This window comes from Ahaetulla prasina, chromosome 9, assembly GCF_028640845.1.
Source record: "Ahaetulla prasina isolate Xishuangbanna chromosome 9, ASM2864084v1, whole genome shotgun sequence".
Classification (NCBI taxonomy): Eukaryota; Metazoa; Chordata; class Lepidosauria; order Squamata; family Colubridae; genus Ahaetulla; species Ahaetulla prasina.
In genome coordinates, this window is record NC_080547.1 from 8,039,391 (window position 1) to 8,059,803 (window position 20,413).

General features: G+C 43.2%; 1 protein-coding gene across 7 annotated transcripts in view; it reads left to right on the plus strand.

The window, feature by feature from the left end:
* Positions 1–20,413, plus strand: part of ANK1 (ankyrin 1) — a 193,346-nt gene that overhangs the window by 63,138 nt on the left and 109,795 nt on the right. The gene's annotated exons all lie outside the window — the stretch shown is intronic.

Below are 20,413 nucleotides of genomic sequence, written 5' to 3' on the forward strand. Positions count from 1 at the left end.
CATTTATTCAAAAGCGTTTTGTTGAAGGACCTCCTTGATTCAATGCTCCCAACCTAGCTCCACAAAAGAAACAAGAGTTGGAAGGGACCTTGGAGGTCTTCTAGTCCAACCCCCTGCTTAGGCAGGAAACCCTACACCACTTCAGACAAATGGTTATCTAATCTCTTCTTAAATATGTCCAGTGTTGGAGCATTTCCAACTTCTGAAGGCAAGTTGTTCCACTGGTTAATTGTTCTAACTGCCAGGAAATTTCTCCTTAGTTCTAGGTTGCTTCTCTCCTTGATTAGTTTCCACCCACTTGCTTCTAGTCCTTCTAATCCTTCTAGTCCTTCTACCCATTGCTCTAATCTAAACCTCTAGTCTATGTCTTCTAGCCCAGCCCCCTGCTCAAGCAGGAGACCCTATCCCAGGGGTCTGCAAACTTGGCTCTTTTAAGACTTGTGGACTTCAACTCCCAGCAAAGCTGGCTGAGGAACTCTGGGAGTTGAAGTCCACAAGTCTTAAAAGAGCCAAGTTTGCGGACCCCTGCCCTATCTCATTTCAGACAACTGGCTGTCCAGTCTCTTCTTAACAACCGCCAGGAATGGAGCACCCACAACTTCTGGAGACAAATCATTCTCTTGGTTGACTGTCCTCACTCTCAGGAAACTTCTCCTTATTTCTAGGTTGGTCAGTTTCCTTGGTCAGTTTCTGTCCATTGCTTCTTGTTTTGTATCCTAAATTAGGGGTGAGGACAGTTTTCAAACAAAAGATTAGGGTGACATCACCTAAACCGGGTGTCGGCAACCTGCGGCTCTGGAGCCACATGTGGCTCTTTGGGCCCTCTGCTGTGGCTCCCTGTCAGGTGATCCCACCACTGGCTGCCCCCGCCCCTTGCCCTCCCCTCCCAGTCACTCCTTGCCTGGCCTGAGAAGGTAAGGGCGACGGCAGGGGATGGAGAAGCGGTCAGGGCAGAGACAGAGAGATACAGAGAGAGGGGGAGAGAGAGAGGGAGGGAGGGAGGGAGAGGGGAGAGACAGATGTCAAAGGGGTTTTGTAGTTCCTGGTGTTTTTTAACAACTGGTTCTCTGCCCTAATGGGTAGGCGTGGCTAGGGGGGTGTCATGTGACTGGTGGAAGTGAGTGACGTCAAGTTGGCCACGCCCACCCAGGTTTTGTGGCTCCCGGTGTTTTCCTTTCTGTGGGAAACGGGTGCAAATGGCTCTTTGAGTGCTTTAAGGTTGCAGACCCCTGGACTAAACCCTTTTCACTTCTAAGACTCCTGGGAAATCAACTTGGGTACCACCGGAAAGCAAAGACGATGCTTATCGATGGCTTTGCCGTAGCCCAGTTTCCTATGCAAATCGAAAGATGACTTTTTAAAATTATATAATATATAACAACAGAGTTGGAAGGGACCTTGGAGGTCTTCTAGTCCAACCCCCTGCCCAGGCAGGAAACACTACACCATCTCAGTCAGATGGTTATCCAACATTTTCTTAAAAATGTCCAGTGTTGGAGCATTTCCAACTTCTGGAGGCAAGTTGTTCCACTGGTTATTTGTTCTAACTGTCAGGAAATTTTTCCTTAGTTCTAAGTTGCTTCTTTCCTTGATCAGTTTCCACCTGTTGCTTCTTGTTCTGCCCTCAGGTGCTTTGGAGAATAGTTTGACTCCCTCTTCTTTGTGGCAGCCCCTGAGATATTGGAACACAGCTATCATGTCTCCCCTAGTCCTTTTTTTCATTAAACTAGACATATCCAGTTCCTGCAACCGTTCTTCATATGTTTTAGCCTCCAGTCCCCTAATCATCTTTGTTGCTCTTCTCTGCACTCTTTCTAGAGTCTCAGCATCTTTTTTACATCGTGGCGACCAAAACTGGTAAAAATTAACGAGAAGCCACTTAGATGATAAGTGCAATAAACGTTATTGCGGTAGAAGAGGCTTATCAGCGGTCTGTTTTTGTGCTGCAGTTTTGTTTGTTTAATGTGCACATTGTCCCTCCCTCCCCAAAAGCTTTGGGTAGACAACATTCGCAAACATCCTATTGTTGGATAAATTTTAAACCATTCTGGCTCAGTGGAGTGGCAGAAACGGCGGCGGCAGCGATGGCGGGGGGATGGGGGGAAGTGGGGATGGTTTTGCATGCGCATGTGCACCTTTTCCACAAACACAGCTTCACACACGTTTGCCCACCACTTCCATGGCCTGGTTCCGAAGAGGCTGGAAGCTGGCACTGGGCCGCAAATTAGGAGTTCTAAACAGTAGCTGGCTATCGCTCAAGCTGAAGCCCGTACAGGATGCCCATTGGAACACACGGCGATGGTGCTTCCTCAACCTGGCCAGGCTGCAGAGATGACTGGCAGGGATGTATGTCCGTGGGTGAATGTTTGTGGGTGTGTTTGTGTGATAGTAAAGTCAAATTTGAAGAAAGGAGAGAGAAAGAGGGATAAAACATAGGAAAATAAAGAAAGAGAGAGAGAGAGCGCGAAAGGGAAAGAGGGAGAAAAGAAAAAGAGAAAAAGGGGAGAAAGAGAAAGAAAGAAAAAGAAAAAAGGAAAGAAAGGAAAAGGAGAGAGCGAAAGAGAGAAAGAAAAAGAAAGAGAACAGAAAGGAAGGCAGAAAGGAAGGGAAGAGGAGAAGTAAGAAAAGGAAAGAAAAAGAAAAAAGAGGGAGAAAAAAAGAAAGAGGAAGAGGAAGAAAGAAAGGAAAAGAAAAGAAAGAAAAGAAAGTTAGAAAAGAAAGAAAGAAAAAAGAAAGACAAAGAAAGAAAAAGAAAGGAAGGAAGAAAAGAGGAAGGAAAGGAAGGAAGAGAAGAAAAAGAAAGAAAGAAAGAAAGAGAAAAAGAATGAAAGAAAGAAAGATTTTCTTAACCGTCCTCTGGGTGGTAATTGGCTTAGCTATCATGCCGGTGGAAGTAGAGGGATGCAATTCCCTTGGTTGTGAAGCCCTGCTTGTGAATTGTAACCGGCTCTTTGCTTCACACTTGACACTGGAGGAATAATTCTGAATGAAAAAAAAAAACCCCAAACAAATGAGGACAGACACCTAGTTATTACACTGCTTTGTGTTTTTGGCGAGCAAGAGGAAGCTCGCTTTTAACCCTGGGGAGGTAGCAGATTTTTTTTCTAGTTGTAAAATCGGTCCCTGTGAGCCCGAGTTGTAATGGTGCACCGCGTTTACTTTTCTGATGACTGTTAATAGCTTTTCTTGCATCTTAAAATGAGAATGAGAGAGAAAGTGGGAGAGAGAGGAAAAAAAGAGGGGAGAGAGAAAGAGAGGGAGAATGAAAGACAGAATGAAAGAAAGAGAATGAGAGAGAGAGAGAGAGAATGAGAAAGAGGGGGAGAGAGAAAGAGAAAGAGGAGACAGAATGAAAGAGAGAAAGACAAAGAGAGAGACAGAGAGACAGAGAATGAAAGAAAGAGAGAGAGAAAGAGACAGAATGAAAGAGAGATTGAGAGAGAGAAAGAGAATCAGAGAGAATGAGAGAGACAGAATGAGAGAAAGAGATAGAATGAAAGAGAGAGAAAGAGAGAATGAGAAAGAGTGTGAGAGAGGAAAGAGAAAGAGGGAGACAGAGAGAGAGAAAGAAAAGAAAGAGGAGACAGAATGAAAGAGAAAGAGAGAGAGAAAGAGACAGAGAGAGACAGAGAGACAGAAAATGAAAGAAAGAGAGAGAGAAAGAGACAGAATGAAAGAGAGATTGAGAGAAAGAGAATCAGAGAGAATGAGAGACACAGAATGAGAGAAAGAGATAGAATGAAAGAGAGAGAAAGAAAGAGAGAATGAGAAAGAGTGTGAGAGAGGAAAAGAGAAAGAGGGGGGGAGAGAGAGAGAGAAAGAAAAAGAGAAAGAGGAGACAGAATGAAAGAGAAAGAGAGAGAGAAAGAGACAGAGAGAGACAGAGAGACAGAAAATGAAAGAAAGAGAGAGAAAGAGACAGAATGAAAGAGAGATTGAGAGAGAGAAAGAGAATCAGAGAGAATGAGAGAGACAGAATGAGAGAAAGAGACAGAAGGAAAGAGAGAGAAAGAGAGAATGAGAAAGAGTGTGAGAGAGGGAAAGAGAGAGAGAGAGAGAAAGAGGAGGGAGAGCGCCTGAAGGACCGTATCCCATCACTGGGAGTCCAGGCGCTTCAGCAAACGGCGCACTGAATTCGTATTAGTGGTCCGCGGGATTTAAAATTATGAACTTGATGGTCTCTGAGGTCCAAAAGGTTGAGGACCCCTGGACTAGATGACCTCCAAAGTCCCTTCTAACTCTGTTACTGTTAAATCTAAGAATTGTTGGAAGGACGGGCGGCTTTTCATACCGTAACTCCTGAACAAAACCCAAAATGTTTCTCAGATTTCTGGGGAACCTTTCCAGCCATTTCTTCCAAAAACTAAAAATTTATAATGGAGCCAAGCTGGGCTATTTAGGAGCTCTGGACGTTGTTTTGATAATCAACCAACTTGAAGTCTTGTGAACATCCGGAGCGATTTCTATGAAGGGTACTACGTTCCTGGTCGGTTTCTACTTGTATTGATGGAGTAGAATAGAACAACAGGGTTGGAAGGGACCTTGGAGGTCTTCTAGTCCAACCCCCTGCTGAATAGAGTAGGGTAGGGTAGGGTAGGGTAGAGTAGAGTAGGGTAGGGTAGGGTAGGGTAGGGTAGGGTAGGGTAGAGTAGAGTAGGGTAGGGTAGGGTAGGGTAGGGTAGGGTAGGGTAGGGTAGGGTAGGGTAGGGTAGAGTAGGGTAGGGTAGGGTAGGGTAGGGTAGGGTAGGGTAGGGTAGGGTAGGGTAGGGTAGGGTAGGGTAGGGTAGGGTAGAGTAGAGTAGGACAGGACAGGACAGGACAGGACAGGACAGGTCAGAATAGAAAAATTTGAAGGGACCTCGGAGGTCTTCTAGTCCAACCCCCTGCTTAGGCAGGAAAACCCTACACCACTTCAGACAAACGGTCATCCAACCTCTTCTTAAAAACTTCCAGTGTTGGAGCATCCGCAACTTCTGGAGGCAGGTTGTTCCATTGATCAATTGTTAATTAATTGAGTCAAGTGTTATAGATGTGGGGTTGAGAAGCTGTGGAGCATTGCTTGAGGTATCTTTGGCAAGATGCAAACAAACCCAAACGCCTGTCTAGCTCAGATGGCCCTTATCGGTGGCGAACAGTTGTCAACTTGTCGGTGAGGGGCCCCCCAGTGAGGACAAAACTTACGTTGTTGAGTCGGTCTTTAGAAGAATGTGAGATAACGTCCTGTTACTAAAGACCTACCCAAGTCTGCTACTCCCAATCGTGGGAGGGGAGAACTTGCTCCAAAGAGACCACTTTTTTGTGACCATGAGCTGGCACATCATCTTGGGACAAAGGATTTTTCTTTTCTTTTTCTTCTTTTTTTTAATAAAAAAGTTTTATTTCCATTTTCCAACAACCTATTCAACATACAGTCTCTTATTCAACATTAGTCATTAACTTTCATTTGTTACCTGCCCAGCTACCACTTCCTTCCTTAACACAACCTTTCCTCCTCTCTTCTCTACTTTCTTCTACTTTCTTCATCCTTCCTCTCCTTCGCTTTTCTATTTCCTCTCCTCCTTCCCCACTCTTCTCTTCCACCCTTTCTAACCCTCTCTCTTTCCCCTTTCTTCTTCCTCTCCTTTCCCCCTCTTCTACCTCTCTCTTTCCTACCTACTTTCTCCCTCCCATGCTGGTGAATTCTGCTACGCAGCCTTTGGCAAATAGGTTGAGTTTCGTCGCTAAATAGAATAGAATAACAGAGTTGGAAGGGAGGTTGGAGTCTAATTCTAGTCTAATTCACAACTTCTGGAGGCAAGTTGTTCCACTGATTCATTGTTCTAACTGCCAGGAAATTTCTCCTTAGTTCTAAGTGTCTTCTCTCCTTGTTTAGTTTCCATCTGTTGCTTTTCCTCCTGCCTTCAGATTCTTTGGAGACTAGTTTGACTCCCTCTTCTTTGGGGCAGCCCCTGAGATATCGGAAGACTGCTATCATGTCTCCCCTAGTCCTTCTTTTCATCAGACTAGACATACCGAGTTCCTGCAACCGTTCTTCATATGTTTTAGCCTCCAGTCCCCTCATCATCTTGGTTATAATAATAATTTTATAATAATTTAATTTTTATACCGCCCTTCTCCCGAAGAACTCAGGGCGGTGAACAGGCAAATAAAATAATACAATACATTTCAATAAAAAACACTATTTAAAAAACTTATTCCAATAGCCTAAATTTAAAATACAATACAAAATATAAAATAAACCCCAATAAAATCCATGTTTAAAAACCCTATTAAGCCAGTCCTGCTCGGAAGAATAGATATGTTTTAAGCTCGCGGCGAAAGGTCCGGAGGTCTGGAAGTTGTCGAAGTCCTGGGGGAAGCTCAGAGGGTTGCACTTCTCTGCACTCTTTCTAGAATCTCCATATCTTTTTTATAGTGTGGTGAGCAAAACTGGATGCAGGATTCCAATGCTCAGCTGAGATGAGTATAAATGCTCAGCTCATGTCTATGTTTCTTAGGACAGAGGGGTGCAACCTGCAAATCTCCTTTGCCCCTGATCTTGAGGAGCAAGGAGAGCCCACCATTTATTGTATGAGCTGTGGCGGCACCAGTGGCTAGAGTGCAGTACTGCAGGCTACTTCTGCTGCCTGCCGGCTGCCTGCAATTTGGCAGTTCGAATCTCACCAGGCTCAAGGTTGACTCAGCCTCCCATCCTTCCGAGGTGGGTCAAATGGGGACCCAGATTGTTGGGGGCAAGAGGCTGACTCTGTAAACCGCTTAGAGAGGGGCTTTAAAGCACTATAAAGCGGTTTATAAATCTAAATTTGCTTTTTGCTATTGTGGTAGTCTCTTCCACTGGCTGACAGCTTGTACTCCCAGGAATCCAACCTAGAATTAAGGAGAAATTTCCTGACTGTAAGAACAATTAATCAGTGGAACTCCTTGCCACCAGAAGTTGTGGGTGCTCCATCACTGGATGTTTTTAAAGAAGAGATTGGACGTCTGTCTGACGTGATATAAGGTCTCCTGCTTGGGTTGGACTAGAAGACCTCCAAGGTCCCTTCCAACTCTTGTTATTCTCTATTCTGAATCTGCGTGTTTGTTTTAATTGGCTCTTTTGATCATGTTTCTGCACATACATGTGTTTGAGGCATATTTAAGGGAAAAGAAACATCATACACCGTAAGACCCAATTTTTTTCAGTATTTGGGGCAGTTGATTATAATAATCTATTGCTAACATGTCGTAATGAAGTATATGAATGAGAAGAACCGTTCTGATTTCAGCTTTCAAAGTTTGAATTTAAACCAAGTGATTAATATTACTGACCGAAAAATGCTTTTTTTAAACATTATTTTTGTGGTCAGAATTCCGAATTCCAACGCGGGATCCTTGTGTATGTCTTTCCCATAACCCCATAACATATAGAAAAGAAGGCATTGTGGTAGCAAATGAAAATATTAAAAATGAAGAGGGACAGAAATATCACCAGCCAAGATGGCATCCAGTTTTGGCCCCCAAAAAAGATGTTGAGACTCTAAGAAAGAAGAGCAACCAAGATGATTAGGGGGGACTGGAGGCTAAAACATATGAAGAACAATTGTAGGAACTGGGTATGTCTCGTTTGATGAAAAGAAGGACTAGTGGAGACATGATAGCAGTGTTCCAATATCTCAGGGGTTGCCCCAAAGAAGAGGGAGTCAAGCTATTCTCCAAAGCACCTGAGGGTAGAACAAGAAGCAATGGGTGGAAACTGATCAAGGAGAGAAGCAACTTAGAACTAAGGAGGAATTTCCTGACAGTTAGAACAATTAATAAGTGGAACAAGTTGGGGGTGCTTCATCACTAGAGGTTTTTAGAAAGAGATTGCAAAACGCTTTGTCTGAAATGGCATAGGGTTTCCTGCCTGAGCAGAGGGTTAGACTAGAAGATCTCGAAGGTCCCCGCCAACTCTTGTTATTCTGTTAATAGCAGAAGGGCTCAAATGCTCGAGCCAACAATCCTTGCCGCGTGTCCTGATTGAGCTACAGAATTATTATTATTATTATTATTTTGCTTCCAACCATTTATCCAGTAGCAGTTGCAACAAACTCATATCTTTATAAGTTTTTGGCCTTGAATGGAGTGCAATGGACTCACACATTCCTTGTGTGTCCAATCACACTTGGCCAATAAAAATTCTATTCTATTCTATTCTATTCTATTCTATTCTATTCTATTCTATTCTATTCTATTCTATTCTATTCTATTCTATTCTATTCTATTCTATTCAATAAACTTCATTTTGCAGCGTTTCCTGAGCGCCGGGTGCTGAGCAAAACCTCCTCTGACTTTATATTTTCAAGTCCTTGGGGGAAATTCTTCCTTTAATGGCTTCAGGTACTCTGTCAAGCAATAAACGCCATGCTAGATAGTAACAGCGGTCTAGCTTTTCATGTTGAATCTAACACGGTCTCTGTTTGCCTGCCAAAAGTCGTAATGGATTGCTACTTGTTGTGCAATTCAGGTTTCAGTAGCCGAAGGAAAAAAACAAAAGAGAACCGCACATAGCTCACCTCCAGAAAGGACGTATGGAGCAGGATGCTATTAAAGTCTTAGTAAGGGAGCTGGGGAGGGGAGGGGAGGGGAGGTGGCAGGTTGTGTAATGCGACACCAAAATAGAGCCATGATGAACTGCTGGTGCCATGGGTCTGTGTGACCATTAGGGGGCAGTGTTGAATGTGTTTGGACTTGGGGAATTTAGCGTTGGCGGAAAACTCACTTGGACCCGCAATAGATTACAAGCTGTGTATGTCTGAAAGCTGGACCTGGCAGCTTCTTTAGGGTTGAGAGAGGAGGATAATGCTAGGAGGCCATGTCTTCAAAAATTACTGTACATTAATAATCAATCCATGTATCATTTCTCCCCCCCTTCCACCCCTCCTCCCCCTTCCCCCCCCAGACTTCCCAGAGCAAATACCCGGTATTATGACCAACAATCACAAACTAACGTATACAAAATATACATAACCTCCCACCTTTAAAAATTTAAAACTTTAGATCCCCTCACAATAAAAATAAAAAGATAGGAAAGAATAATAATAAAAAAAAGAAAATGATATTGGGGATGCTCGACTGCCATTTCAGGAAGAAAAGGTGAGAGGAGTAGAAGGAGGGAAGAAAGTAGGTAGGAAAGAGTAGAGAAGGAGGAGGGGAATAAGAAGGTTAGATAGGGTGGAAGAAGGGAGGAGTGGAGAAGGAGGAGAGGAAGTAGTAAAGTGAAGGAGATGAGGATGGATGGGAAAGTAGTAGAGGGTAGAGAGGGAGGTTGTGAAGAAAGGAAGTGGCAATCGGGCAGGCCTGAATCAGTAATAAATAAAAATTTAATGATTAATGATGGATAATAGTTTGTACATAAATATGATGTTGCAAAATGGAAATAAAAACTATTTATTAAAAAAAAAATTAAAAAAATGCTAGGAGGCCATGTCGATAAAGCCCTCCCCCCCCCGCCCCTCCGGACAGCTGAGAGCAAGATCTTCTCTTGAGGTTCATCAGAGGATTTGACCTCCAGATCAATCCCCTTACATTCTCCTTATCATCCTTATAATATTTATATTATCTCCAGATCTGCCTCCTCCTTGTCTTAGCTGCTCTTCAGCGCAAGCTTTTTAGGGTCTCTGCAGCTTTTTTTGGGGAGGGGGGAGGGAGGAGTATGCTGTTCGCCACGATCCCAAAAAGACGAGAAGACCCCAGAAAGAGTGCAGAAGAGAGCAACGAAAAACGATTTAGAATAGAATAGAATAGAATAGAATTTTTTATTGGCCAAGTGTGATTGGACACACAAAGAATTTGTCTTGGTGCATATGCTCTCAGTGTACATAAAAGAAAAGATACGTTCATCAAGGTACAACATTTACAACACAATTGATGATCAATATATCAATATAAATCATAAGGATTGCCAGCAACAAGTTATAGTCATACAGTCATAAGTGGAAAGAGATTGGTGATGGGAACTATGAAACGATTAATAGTAGTGCAGATTCAGTAAATAGTCTGACAGTGTTGAGGGAATTATTTGTTTAGCGAGTGATGGCCTTCGGGAAAAAACTGTTCTTGTGTCTAGTTGTTCTGGTGTGCAGTGCTCTATAGCGTCGTTTTGAGGGTAGGAGTTGAAACAGTTTATGTCCTGGATGCGAGGGGTCTGTAAATATTTTCACGGCCCTCTTCTTGATTCGTGCAGTATACAGGTCCTCAATGGAAGGCAAGTTGGTAGCAATTATTTTTTCTGCAGTTCTAATTATCCTCTGAAGTCTGTGTTTTTCTTGTTGGGTTGCAGAACCGAACCAGACAGTTATAGAGGTGCAAATGACAGACTCAATAATTCCTCTGTAGAATTGGATCAGCAGCTCTGGCTAAAACGTATGAAGAATGGTTGCAGGGACTGGGTCTAATCTGACGCAGTGGCTCAGTGGCGAAGATGCTGATTTTGCCGATCAAAAAGTTGGCAGTTCAGCAGTTTCGAATCCCTATCATGTCTTAACACAAACTAGAACAATAAAGTGGCACTTGAGTAATCTCAAGCTGAGCTGGCTTCCCTTGAAGAACACTTTCGGTTTGCAACTGTTCGCCTCGGAAGACAATATGGCTCCAGGAGATCCAGAGAAACAGACTTGGAAGGGACTTTGGAGATCTTCTAGTTCAACCTTCTGCCCAAGGCAGCGACCTTATTCCATCCTGGACAATGGCTATCCAGTCTCTTCTTAAAAGCCTCCAGTGTTGCAGCATCCACACAACTTCGCCCTGGATCGGGCGAACCCGTAGCGGCAGCGGTGGGAGGCTCCGCCCACCCACCCACCCACCCGGACGTCTCTGTGCATGTGCAGAAATGTTGTGTGCACGAGCGCACATGCGCTCACGAGCGAACCTTTAGCGACGGGATTTGAATCCCATTACCGGTATTATTGCTAAGTGGTATAACTCGTTTTTTTCCCCAGTGCTGTTTTTATTTTTAATATTTTATTTTTATTTTATTTTTGTATTTGTGCTTCAAATAGAATAGAATAGAATTTTATTGGCCAAGTGTGATTGGACACACAAGGAATTTGTTTGGTGCATATGCTCTCGGTGTACATAAAAGAAAAGATACGTTCATCAAGGTACAACATTTACAACACAATTGGTGGTCAATATATCAATATAAATCATAAGGATTGCCAGCAACGAAGTTACAGTCATTCAGTCATAAGTGGAAAGAGATTGGTGATGGGAACTATGAGAAGATTAATAGTAGTGCAGATTCAGTAAATAGTCTGACAGTGTTGATGGAATTATTTGTTTAGCAGAGTGATGGCCTTCGGGAAAAAACTGTTCTTGTGTCTAGTTGTTCTGGTGTGCAGTGCTCTATAGCGTCGTTTTGAGGGTAGGGGTTGAAACAGTTTATGTCCAGGATGCGAGGGGTCTGTAAATATTTTCACGGCCCTCTTCTTGATTCGTGCAGTATACAGGTCCTCAATGGAAGGCAAGTTGGTAGCAATTATTTTTTCTGCAGTTCTAATTATCCTCTGAAGTCTGTGTTTTTCTTGATCCCTTAGCGAACAGTTGTAAGTCAAGGACCACCTGAAGTGGAAGATTGCTACCAGGCCCCTCCCAATCCTCCTCTTCATGAGGCTAGGAGATACCCAGTTCTCCTAACCATCTTGGCCAAAGGCCAAAGGAACCGCAGGATGTCTGACTCTGAGACTGAAAACGGGCAGCTGGTGCCCGGCCGTTCCTGGGGACTCCTATGATGCAGATGGTAGTTCTCCAGCCCTGCAATCCAGCCCTGCTTCCTTTAAAAAAAAATAATCATTATTTTATATCCATTACACTTACTTGCCATTGCTGGGCTTTGCTGGCTGCCAAAGGGCCGCTGGAGCTAACTCGAACTCATTGCCTTTTCGCTCTTTTTAGCGGGAAGAGCTGGCAAATCTCTGGGGCCAATTCCCTGCCCAGCCCAGCCCGGCCCGGCCTCCCTTTCCCCTGTGGCATTGGCAGCTGCCCCTCCCCCTGGCAGTTTGTTGCCGGGAGGGAGGCAGAGAGCTATTAAATATCCTTCCTGACTTAATGATGGGCGAGAGAAGGAGAGAACACAGTCCATTAGCATCTGGCTCACCCTGCAGAAGACAGCAGCAGCCGTGGTAGCGGCGGGCGACGCCGGGTGGGAGGGAAAGCCCTTGAATTTTGAGGTAGGATGCGCTGCAACTTTCTGGCTCGCCCAAAAGTGGGGACCAGCTAAAGGTAGGAAAGGCTGGAGAGAGGATTGATCGGGCTTCGGCTCAGGCCACCGGACCATGGCAGCGCGGCAGAGCAGGTCCTATCCAGATGCAGCTGTCGTGAGTATCCCACCGGTTTTCCTCTCTGTGACAACAACGCTCCACGCCCTGTCCTTGGCTTGGGAGCGTTGTGTTGTCTTTTTTTTTTTTAATTTGCATTTATATCCCGCCCTTCTCCGAAGACTCAGGGCGGCTTATACTATGTCAAGCAATAGTCTTCATCCATTTGTATATTATATACAAAGTCAACTTATTGCCCCACCAACAATCTGGGTCCTCATTTTACCTACCTTATAAAGGATGGAAGGCTGAGTCAACCTTGGGCCTGGTGGGGCTTGAACCTGCAGTAATTGCAAGCAGCTGCTGTTAGTAACAGACTGTCTTAGCAGTCTGAGCCACTCAAGGACCCAAGCTGGGGAATTCTGGGAGTTGAAGTCCACAGGTCTTAAAAGTTGCCAAGGTTGGATCCCTTCTGGTGTAGAACGTTCCAGGGATTGTGTTTAAATTTTTGGCTTGGGGGAGATTAACCCAGGATCTACTACTACAGCCTTCTCAGGTGGACAACAACATAAGGGAACCTGCCCAAGGACATTTTGGGGTACATCTGGTGACTTTCAGCCCCCCACTCTTTCCTTTGGACACCTGTTCTCCCCTAAATTGCCGAGAGCACATGGGTTCTCTCTAGGCAGGGACCTCTGCTGAAGTACTTTATCAAAGGTAGTTTATTGCAGGAATTCAGTGGCAAAAAATTGTCTTTTTTGCAAAACGTGCAAATTCTGAGTTGTGTGCACTTGTGTATGTAGGTGAGTGTGATGTCTCCCTTCTTTGCCTTGTACCCGTCTTCCCAATCTAAATCTCTTTCTGCCCCCAACTCTGATGCTGTTGTTTGATTTTGTTCAGCTGAAATATTTATAAGACCAGTGACTGAATTGGCGTGCTCATTTTGGTTAGTTTCGATTGCATTTTTTTTTTTTTTTTGGTATGGTTACAAAAGTGCCAGTAGGAAAGAATATGTGTAGCTCGGGGTTGAAATGAAGGGGTCCTTGGGTGGTCTCTTAGCTTGGTGGGTTTTTTTGCAGGCATTTCATGAACCAACTAGGTAACATCATCAATGCTAGAAGGGAGAGGAAGAGGAAGAGGAGGTGGTGGTGGAGGAGGAATGGGGGTTCCTGGGGCTTCTCTGAGCTTGGTGGCTTTCTTGCAAACATTTCATTACCCAACTAGGTAACGTCATCAATGCTAGCATGGTTACAAAACTGTCCATCAGAAAGTGGGGAAGGAAGGATCCAAAAAAAAAAAAAAAAGGATTTGCTTATAACATAACATAACATCAGAGTTGGAAGGGACCTTGGAGGCCTTCGAGTCCAACCCCCTGCCTAGGCAGGAACCCTACACCATCTCAGACAGATGGTTATCCAACATTTTCTTAAAAATTTCCAGTGTTGGAGCATTCCCAACTTCTGCAGGCAAGTCGTTCCACTTATTAATTGTTCTAACCGTCAGGAAATTTCTCCTTAGTTCTAAGTTGCTTCTTTCTTTGATCAGTTTCCACCCATTGCTTCTTGTTCTACCCTCAGGTGCTTTGGAGAACAGCCCGACTCCCTCTTCTTTGTGGCAACCCCTGAGATATTGGAAGATGGCTATCATGTCTCCCCTAGTCCTTCTTTTCATCAAACTAGACCTACCCAGTTATACAGGAAGGACTTCCATCTTGAATTTCTTTTTATCTCCCCTTGTGAACACTCCCATTATGTGTGTTGGATAAACCCAGCCCGCTGTTTATTTACATCCTGGGGGAAACCAAGAAAAAACGGTTAACCAAATTAAGTACATCGTACAAAGAGCTCATCCATTGGGGGTAGTTTACTAAGCGGACCCCCTGCATGTTGTTATTAAAAAGCACGGATTAATAGAATTGCGAGAGAAGCTGGGATGTTTATAGAGGAAAAGCTGCCATTTAGACTTAGGACTAACTCCATTGTCCCTTTAAAGCTACACTGATCGGCAAACGGTGTGGCTCAGGCTGTAAGATAGCCTGTTATTAAACACAGCTGCCTGCAATTACTGCAGGCTCAAGTCCCACCAGGCCCAAGGTTGACTCAGCCTTCCATCCTTGATAAGGTAGGTAAAATGAGGACCCAGATTGTTGGGGGGGCAATAAAAGTTGACTTTGTATATAAATATACAAATAAGATGAGACTATTGCCTTACACAATGTAAGCCGCCCTGAGTCTTCGGAGAAGGGCGGGATATAAATGTAAAACAACAACAACAAACAAACAAACAAACATGAGAATGAAATATCGTTGCATTGTTCAACCTGGCATCCATTGTTGGCTAAGGACTCCGTTCTGAGGTTGGGACGCTAAGTGGCTGCCCTCGCTAATGAAAGGGTCTGTGCATTAGCAAACCATCTTTCAGAGAGCCTCTCTAAATATCCCAGAAAAGAAAACGAAATAGGAGCTGAATAGAAAACCAAGCTTCCATCTTCAAGACCTCGGAGTAGCAACCGCAAGATGTTTCTGTGCAATGATATTCAGAGATGGGGTTTGTTTTTTTCTCCAGATCTAGTGAGTAAGCCAGTTTGCAATGGCTGAGATTGAACAGGGCCAACTGTTTTGAGCCTGCCAGATGCAGGAAACTGAGTTGGTGACTTCTCAAATCCTCAGCTGGCACAGCATAGGAGGATAAAATTCCTGTGTTAACGCTCAGGAGGTGAAAAGATTGGAAGAAGTACCAAGCGGTCTGGAATCCCTTTGTTTATATATTTTTTAAAAATCTCTTCTTGGCCAGCTTAAGAGCGTCAAATTATAATTGGATGTGCTATTATTATAAGGCTTATAATTAGGCCCCCAGCGTTAGCAGTTACAGGCAAAGATTGCAACAGCATTTTTTGAGTGGGCACTTTGAAACTTTCTAACCTATCAAGCCGTTTCGTTGCATCAAGCTGTACGCAATGAAATTTCATTTTAATGTATGCCAATTAGTGTGCATTCAAAGTGACAATAAAGTTTATTTTGTTCTGTTCTGTTCTATTCTATTCTATTCTATTCTATTCTATTCTATTCTATTCTATTCTATTCTATTCTATTCCTGATTCTCTACTCTACTCTACTCTACTCTACACTAGAAGCAACCTAGAACTAAGGAGAAATTTCCTGACAGAACAATTAACCCGTGGAACAACTTGCCACCAGAAGTTGTGAATGCTCCAACACTGGAAGGTTTTAAGAAGAGACTGGATAACCATTTGTCTGAACTGGTGTAGGGTTTCCTGCCTAAGCAGGGGGTTGGACTAGAAGACCTCCAAGGTCCCTTCCAACTCTGCTATTCTATTCTATTCTATTCTATTCTATTCTATTCTATTCTATTCTATTCTATTCTATTCTATTCCTGATTCTCTGTTCTATTCTATTCTATTCTATTCTATTCTATTCTATTCTATTCTATTCTATTCTATTCTATTCTATTCTATTCCTGATTCTCTACTCTACTCTACTCTACTCTACTCTACACTAGAAGCAACCTAGAACTAAGGAGAAATTTCCTGACAGAACAATTAACCCCTGCTATTCTATTCTATTCTATTCTATTCTATTCTATTCTATTCTATTCTATTCTATTCTATTCTATTCTATTCTGTTCTATTCTATTCCTGATTCTCTGTTCTATTCTATTCTATTCTATTCTATTCTATTCTATTCTATTCTATTCTATTCTATTCTATTCTATTCTATTCTATTCTATTCTTGGTTAACTCCACTTTTGAGAAACGTTAAAAGAGGAGATGAGTTTCTATTTCTGGTGCCTTGTCCAAGGGGTCAGATCCAGTCTGTTTATTTTGGGCTGAACAGCAGAAGGATTCAGCCTTGCTGGATATAGGGGCTAAGGCAATGCCAGCTGCTTTGGCTACAAAGACCTTTCCCAAAACTGGCAGCACTTATTTTTGAGAACAATTCAAAACAATTTAAGAAAACGAGTCAGCGCTCCGTGTTCTTAGACAGCACAATACTTGAAGCCCACTCTTCTTTCTGGTCAAACATTTTTTTTTTGCAAGCAAAACATTCAGTTCTTGCTTTTATGAATGGCTGCCAGGCAATATTGTTTGGTCGCTGGCCCACGTCAATTGGCATTAAATTCTTGACTACCTGTGATCGGAGACCAGTCAGATGGATGGAGCTATGGGGGTGAGCTTGGAGAAGTCATCCAGAAGCGGTTAGAACAACGGGTAGAGAAGGAGATGTTAACCCAAGGACTGGGAAAATATTATAAGGTGGACTCAGAGTGGCTCTCCTCTGACACTCTGGATCAAGGGGTCTCCAACCTTGGCAACTTTAAGACTTGTGGACTGCAACTCCCAGAATTCTCCTCCATTTCTGACAGATGGCAGCCCAGTCTCTTCTTGAAAGCTTCCAGTGATGAAGCTCCCACAACTTCTGAAGGCAACTTCTGTTCCATGGGTTGATTGTTCTCACTGTCAGAAAATGTCTCCTTATTTCCAGGTTGAATCTCTCCTTGATCAGTTTCCATCCATAGTCCCTTTTCTGGTCTTCAGGTGCTTCAGAAAACAGCTTGACCCCCTTCCTCCTCTCTGTGGCAGCCCCTCAAATATTGGAAGATGGCTCTCATGTCTCCCCTGGTCCTTCTCTTCCCTAGACTAGCCAGGCCCAGTTCCTGCAACCATTCATTGTATGTTTTAGCCTCCATTCCCCTAATCATCCTGGTTGCTCTTCTCTGCACTTTTTTTAGAGTCTCAACATCTTTTTAATAGTGTGGTGACCAAACCTGGATGCAGTACTCTAGGTGTGGTCTTAGTAAGGCTTTATAGAATGGTCTTAGTACCTCCCTTGATCTTGATTGTATCCCTCCGTTAATGCAGTTTAGGATTGCAATGGCCTTTTTGGCTGCCACCGCACACTTTTGGCTCATGTTTAATTGGTTGTCCACTAAGACTCCCATTCTAGCTCGACGTAAGTAAATAACGATCCTGAGGTGTCAAATTAGAACATTGGATGTTCCATCTCTCTGTACATTGATCAGGATGAGATTTGTCGTCTTTTGATGACTTTGCAAGTGGAAGATTGCCAGACAAACTTTGTGAAGATGTTCACAAGATACAGGGGAAAGCCGAAGGAAAAGGATAGTGAAAATTTAAACCGGCGCTGGGTTTCCGCCAAAGCACGCATGGCCAGATGCACAAAAGGAATGTGGAAGGACGCGGCAAACATTCAAACCTGGGCCCTGTAGCAATGGTCTCCAACCTTGGTCCCTTTAAGACTTGTGGACTTCAACTCCCAGAGTCCCTCAGCCAGCAAAGCTGGCTGAGGAACTCTGGGAGTTGAAGTCCACAAGTCTTAAAGGGACCAAGGTTGAAGACCCCTGCCCTGTAGCAATATTGACTTCAAAGTTTTCAGAACTGAGATGACAGGTTCTCTGCTTTCTTCCTTCCTTCCTTCCTTCCTTCCTTCCTTCCTTCCTTCCTTCCTTCCTTCCTTCCTTCCTTCCTTCCTTCCTTCCTTCCTTCCTTCCTTCCTTCCTTCCTTCCTTCCTTCCTTTCTTTCTTTCTTTCTTTCTTTTTCTTTTTTTGAGGCATCTGCTGTAGCTTAACCAGCTTTAAAATGATTTTTTTTAAAAAAAACAAAAAGTTCGATAAACGACTTTGAAATTTTGTCAGACTGCGATTTGATTGATTGGCAGTCTAGATTTATTTATTTACTGACGTACTTGTGAGAATTTATAGGGCCACCCACTCAGTCTCGGTGATTTTGGCTGGCTTACAAAATGTTTTTTTTTTTAAAGAATATGCAAACTATAAACAATAAGCACCCACATCCCTCACAACTAGTATCAGATAAGCCACTTGATAGACTCCATCCCACTCTGGGTTCCCCAGGCCTGTTAGCAAAAAGCAAGTCTTTAGAGACGTTTCAAAGGCTGACAAACCGGGGACCAGTCTAAACTCTGCAGAAATGATGTTCCAACAGGAGGGGGCTACCACAGAGAGGGCCCTTCTCCTAGTTTTTGCCAGATAATACAGTAGTGGCCAAAATTGTGGAAACCTTTTGGGAAAAGTGTATTTTCTAAGAATAGACTAGACTAGACTAGACTAGACTAGACTAGAATATTTTATTGGCCTAATGTGATTGGACACACAAGGAATTTATCTTGGTGCATAGGCTCTCAATGTACATAAAAGATACGTTCGTCAAGAATTCTAAGGTACAACACTTAATGATCGTCATAGGCTACAAATAAGCAGTCAGGAAACAATATCAATATAAATCGTAAGGATACAAGCAACAAAGTTACAGTCATAAGTGGAAGGAAATGGGTGGTGGGAACGATGAGAGGATTAATAGTAGTGCAGACTTATTAACTAATTTGACAGTGTAGAGGGAATTATTTGTTTAGCAGAGTGATGACATTCAGGAAGAAACTATTCTTGTGTCTAGTTGTACCGGTATGCAGTGCTCTATAGCGTCCTTTTGAGGGTAGGAGTTGAAACAGTTTATGTCCAGGATGTGAGGGGTCTGTAGATATTTTCACAGCCCTCTTTTTGATTCGTGCAATATACAGGTCCTCCATGGAAGGCAGGTTGGTAGCCATTGTTTTTTCTGCAGTTCTAATTATCCTCTGAAGTCTGTGTCTTTCTTGTTGGGTTGCAGAACCGAACCAGACAGTTATAGAGGTGCAGATGACAGACTCAATAATTCCTCTGTCGAATTGGATCAGCAGCTCCTTGGGCAGTTTGAGCTTTCTAAGTTGGCGCAGAAAGAAACTAGCTAATAACACCACTTTTTTTTAAAGTAGTACCATAAAATTATATATCAATGGAAAGATAATTGAATCAAGAATGTAATGCAATAACTTTTATGAAGGATTTGCTATTAGAATAGCAGTTACCATATAAAGAGGAAAAGTGAAACACGTAGAAAAAAGGAGATATACAAAAATGATCCCCATGTCAGTGAATACTTCGTTGGGTAACCTTTAGAATGAATGATGGCTTTACAATGTCTTCCTATGGAGCAAACCAAGTCTTTTAGTTTTGCAGCTGTTATCATGTGAAACCAAGATTGAATGATGGCTTCTATTAACTGGGTTTTATTACTGGGTTGCTTCTGACTAACCAGTTTCTTTAGTCGGCTCCATAGATTTTCAATTGGGTAAGGTCTGGGCTATTCCCAGGCCATTCCAGCAGTGGAATAGGATTATCTGGAAACTCAAAAAAAAAAAAAAATTATTATTTGCCATCAAACCTCAAAAATACACTTTCCCCAAAGCCTGGAGGCTTTCAAGACTGGATTGCCATCTGTCAGAATGGTGTAGGGTCTCCTGCTGGGTAGGGGGTTGGACTAGATGACCTACAAGGTCCTTTCCAACTCTTTTAATCTGTAAATCTGTTTAGCCTCACCCACTTGAAAAGGAGACGGGACGCTAGAGGATTGTATTATCTCCAAGGCTACAATTTTATATCCTGGCACTCACTACAGCTAGGCCCATCAGCATATAAGCCAAAACCCACCCATCAGCTACCTTAGGGCTTACCAAGATTGTAAGAAATATGCTGGAGGAGGGCCCCAGGTGTACTATGAGTTCGATCCTAGATAGAGGCGGATATTTCTCTCTCTGGGCACACTGAGAATATATCTGCTGAACCAAACTCCGCATTGGCGACAGGAAGGGCATCCGGCCAGTAAACATACAGTTTATTCCATTAAGTTGCCCCGACCCCAAGGGATTACAGGGTCATTAAATGATGATAATCAGGGTCAATGTCATGGATGGTCCACTAATATCTAAAGGAAAACCAACCCATATGTCAGTTTTGGAAGGCAATTTTCTTTTTGCTTCTTAACTGCCACATATTTTAGCTGGGGAAGTTGGGAGGGGGTTGTTGTTGGAGCGGCAGAAAGTTAGTCATAACAACATTCCGTATTCTGCGTCTGATGGAGACTGCCTGAAGATTGTATCCAATTGAGTGTGAAGAGTTGATTGGACAATGTGATGAACTTGTGGGTGTGGGGAAGGGCTGTGAACTGTCAACTGGGTGTGAAAAACCTGGAAGCTTTCAGTTGCGGGTTTTCCCAGCTGTGCCAACATGACATCTCTAATAAATTGGAACTTTGAGGAACCTC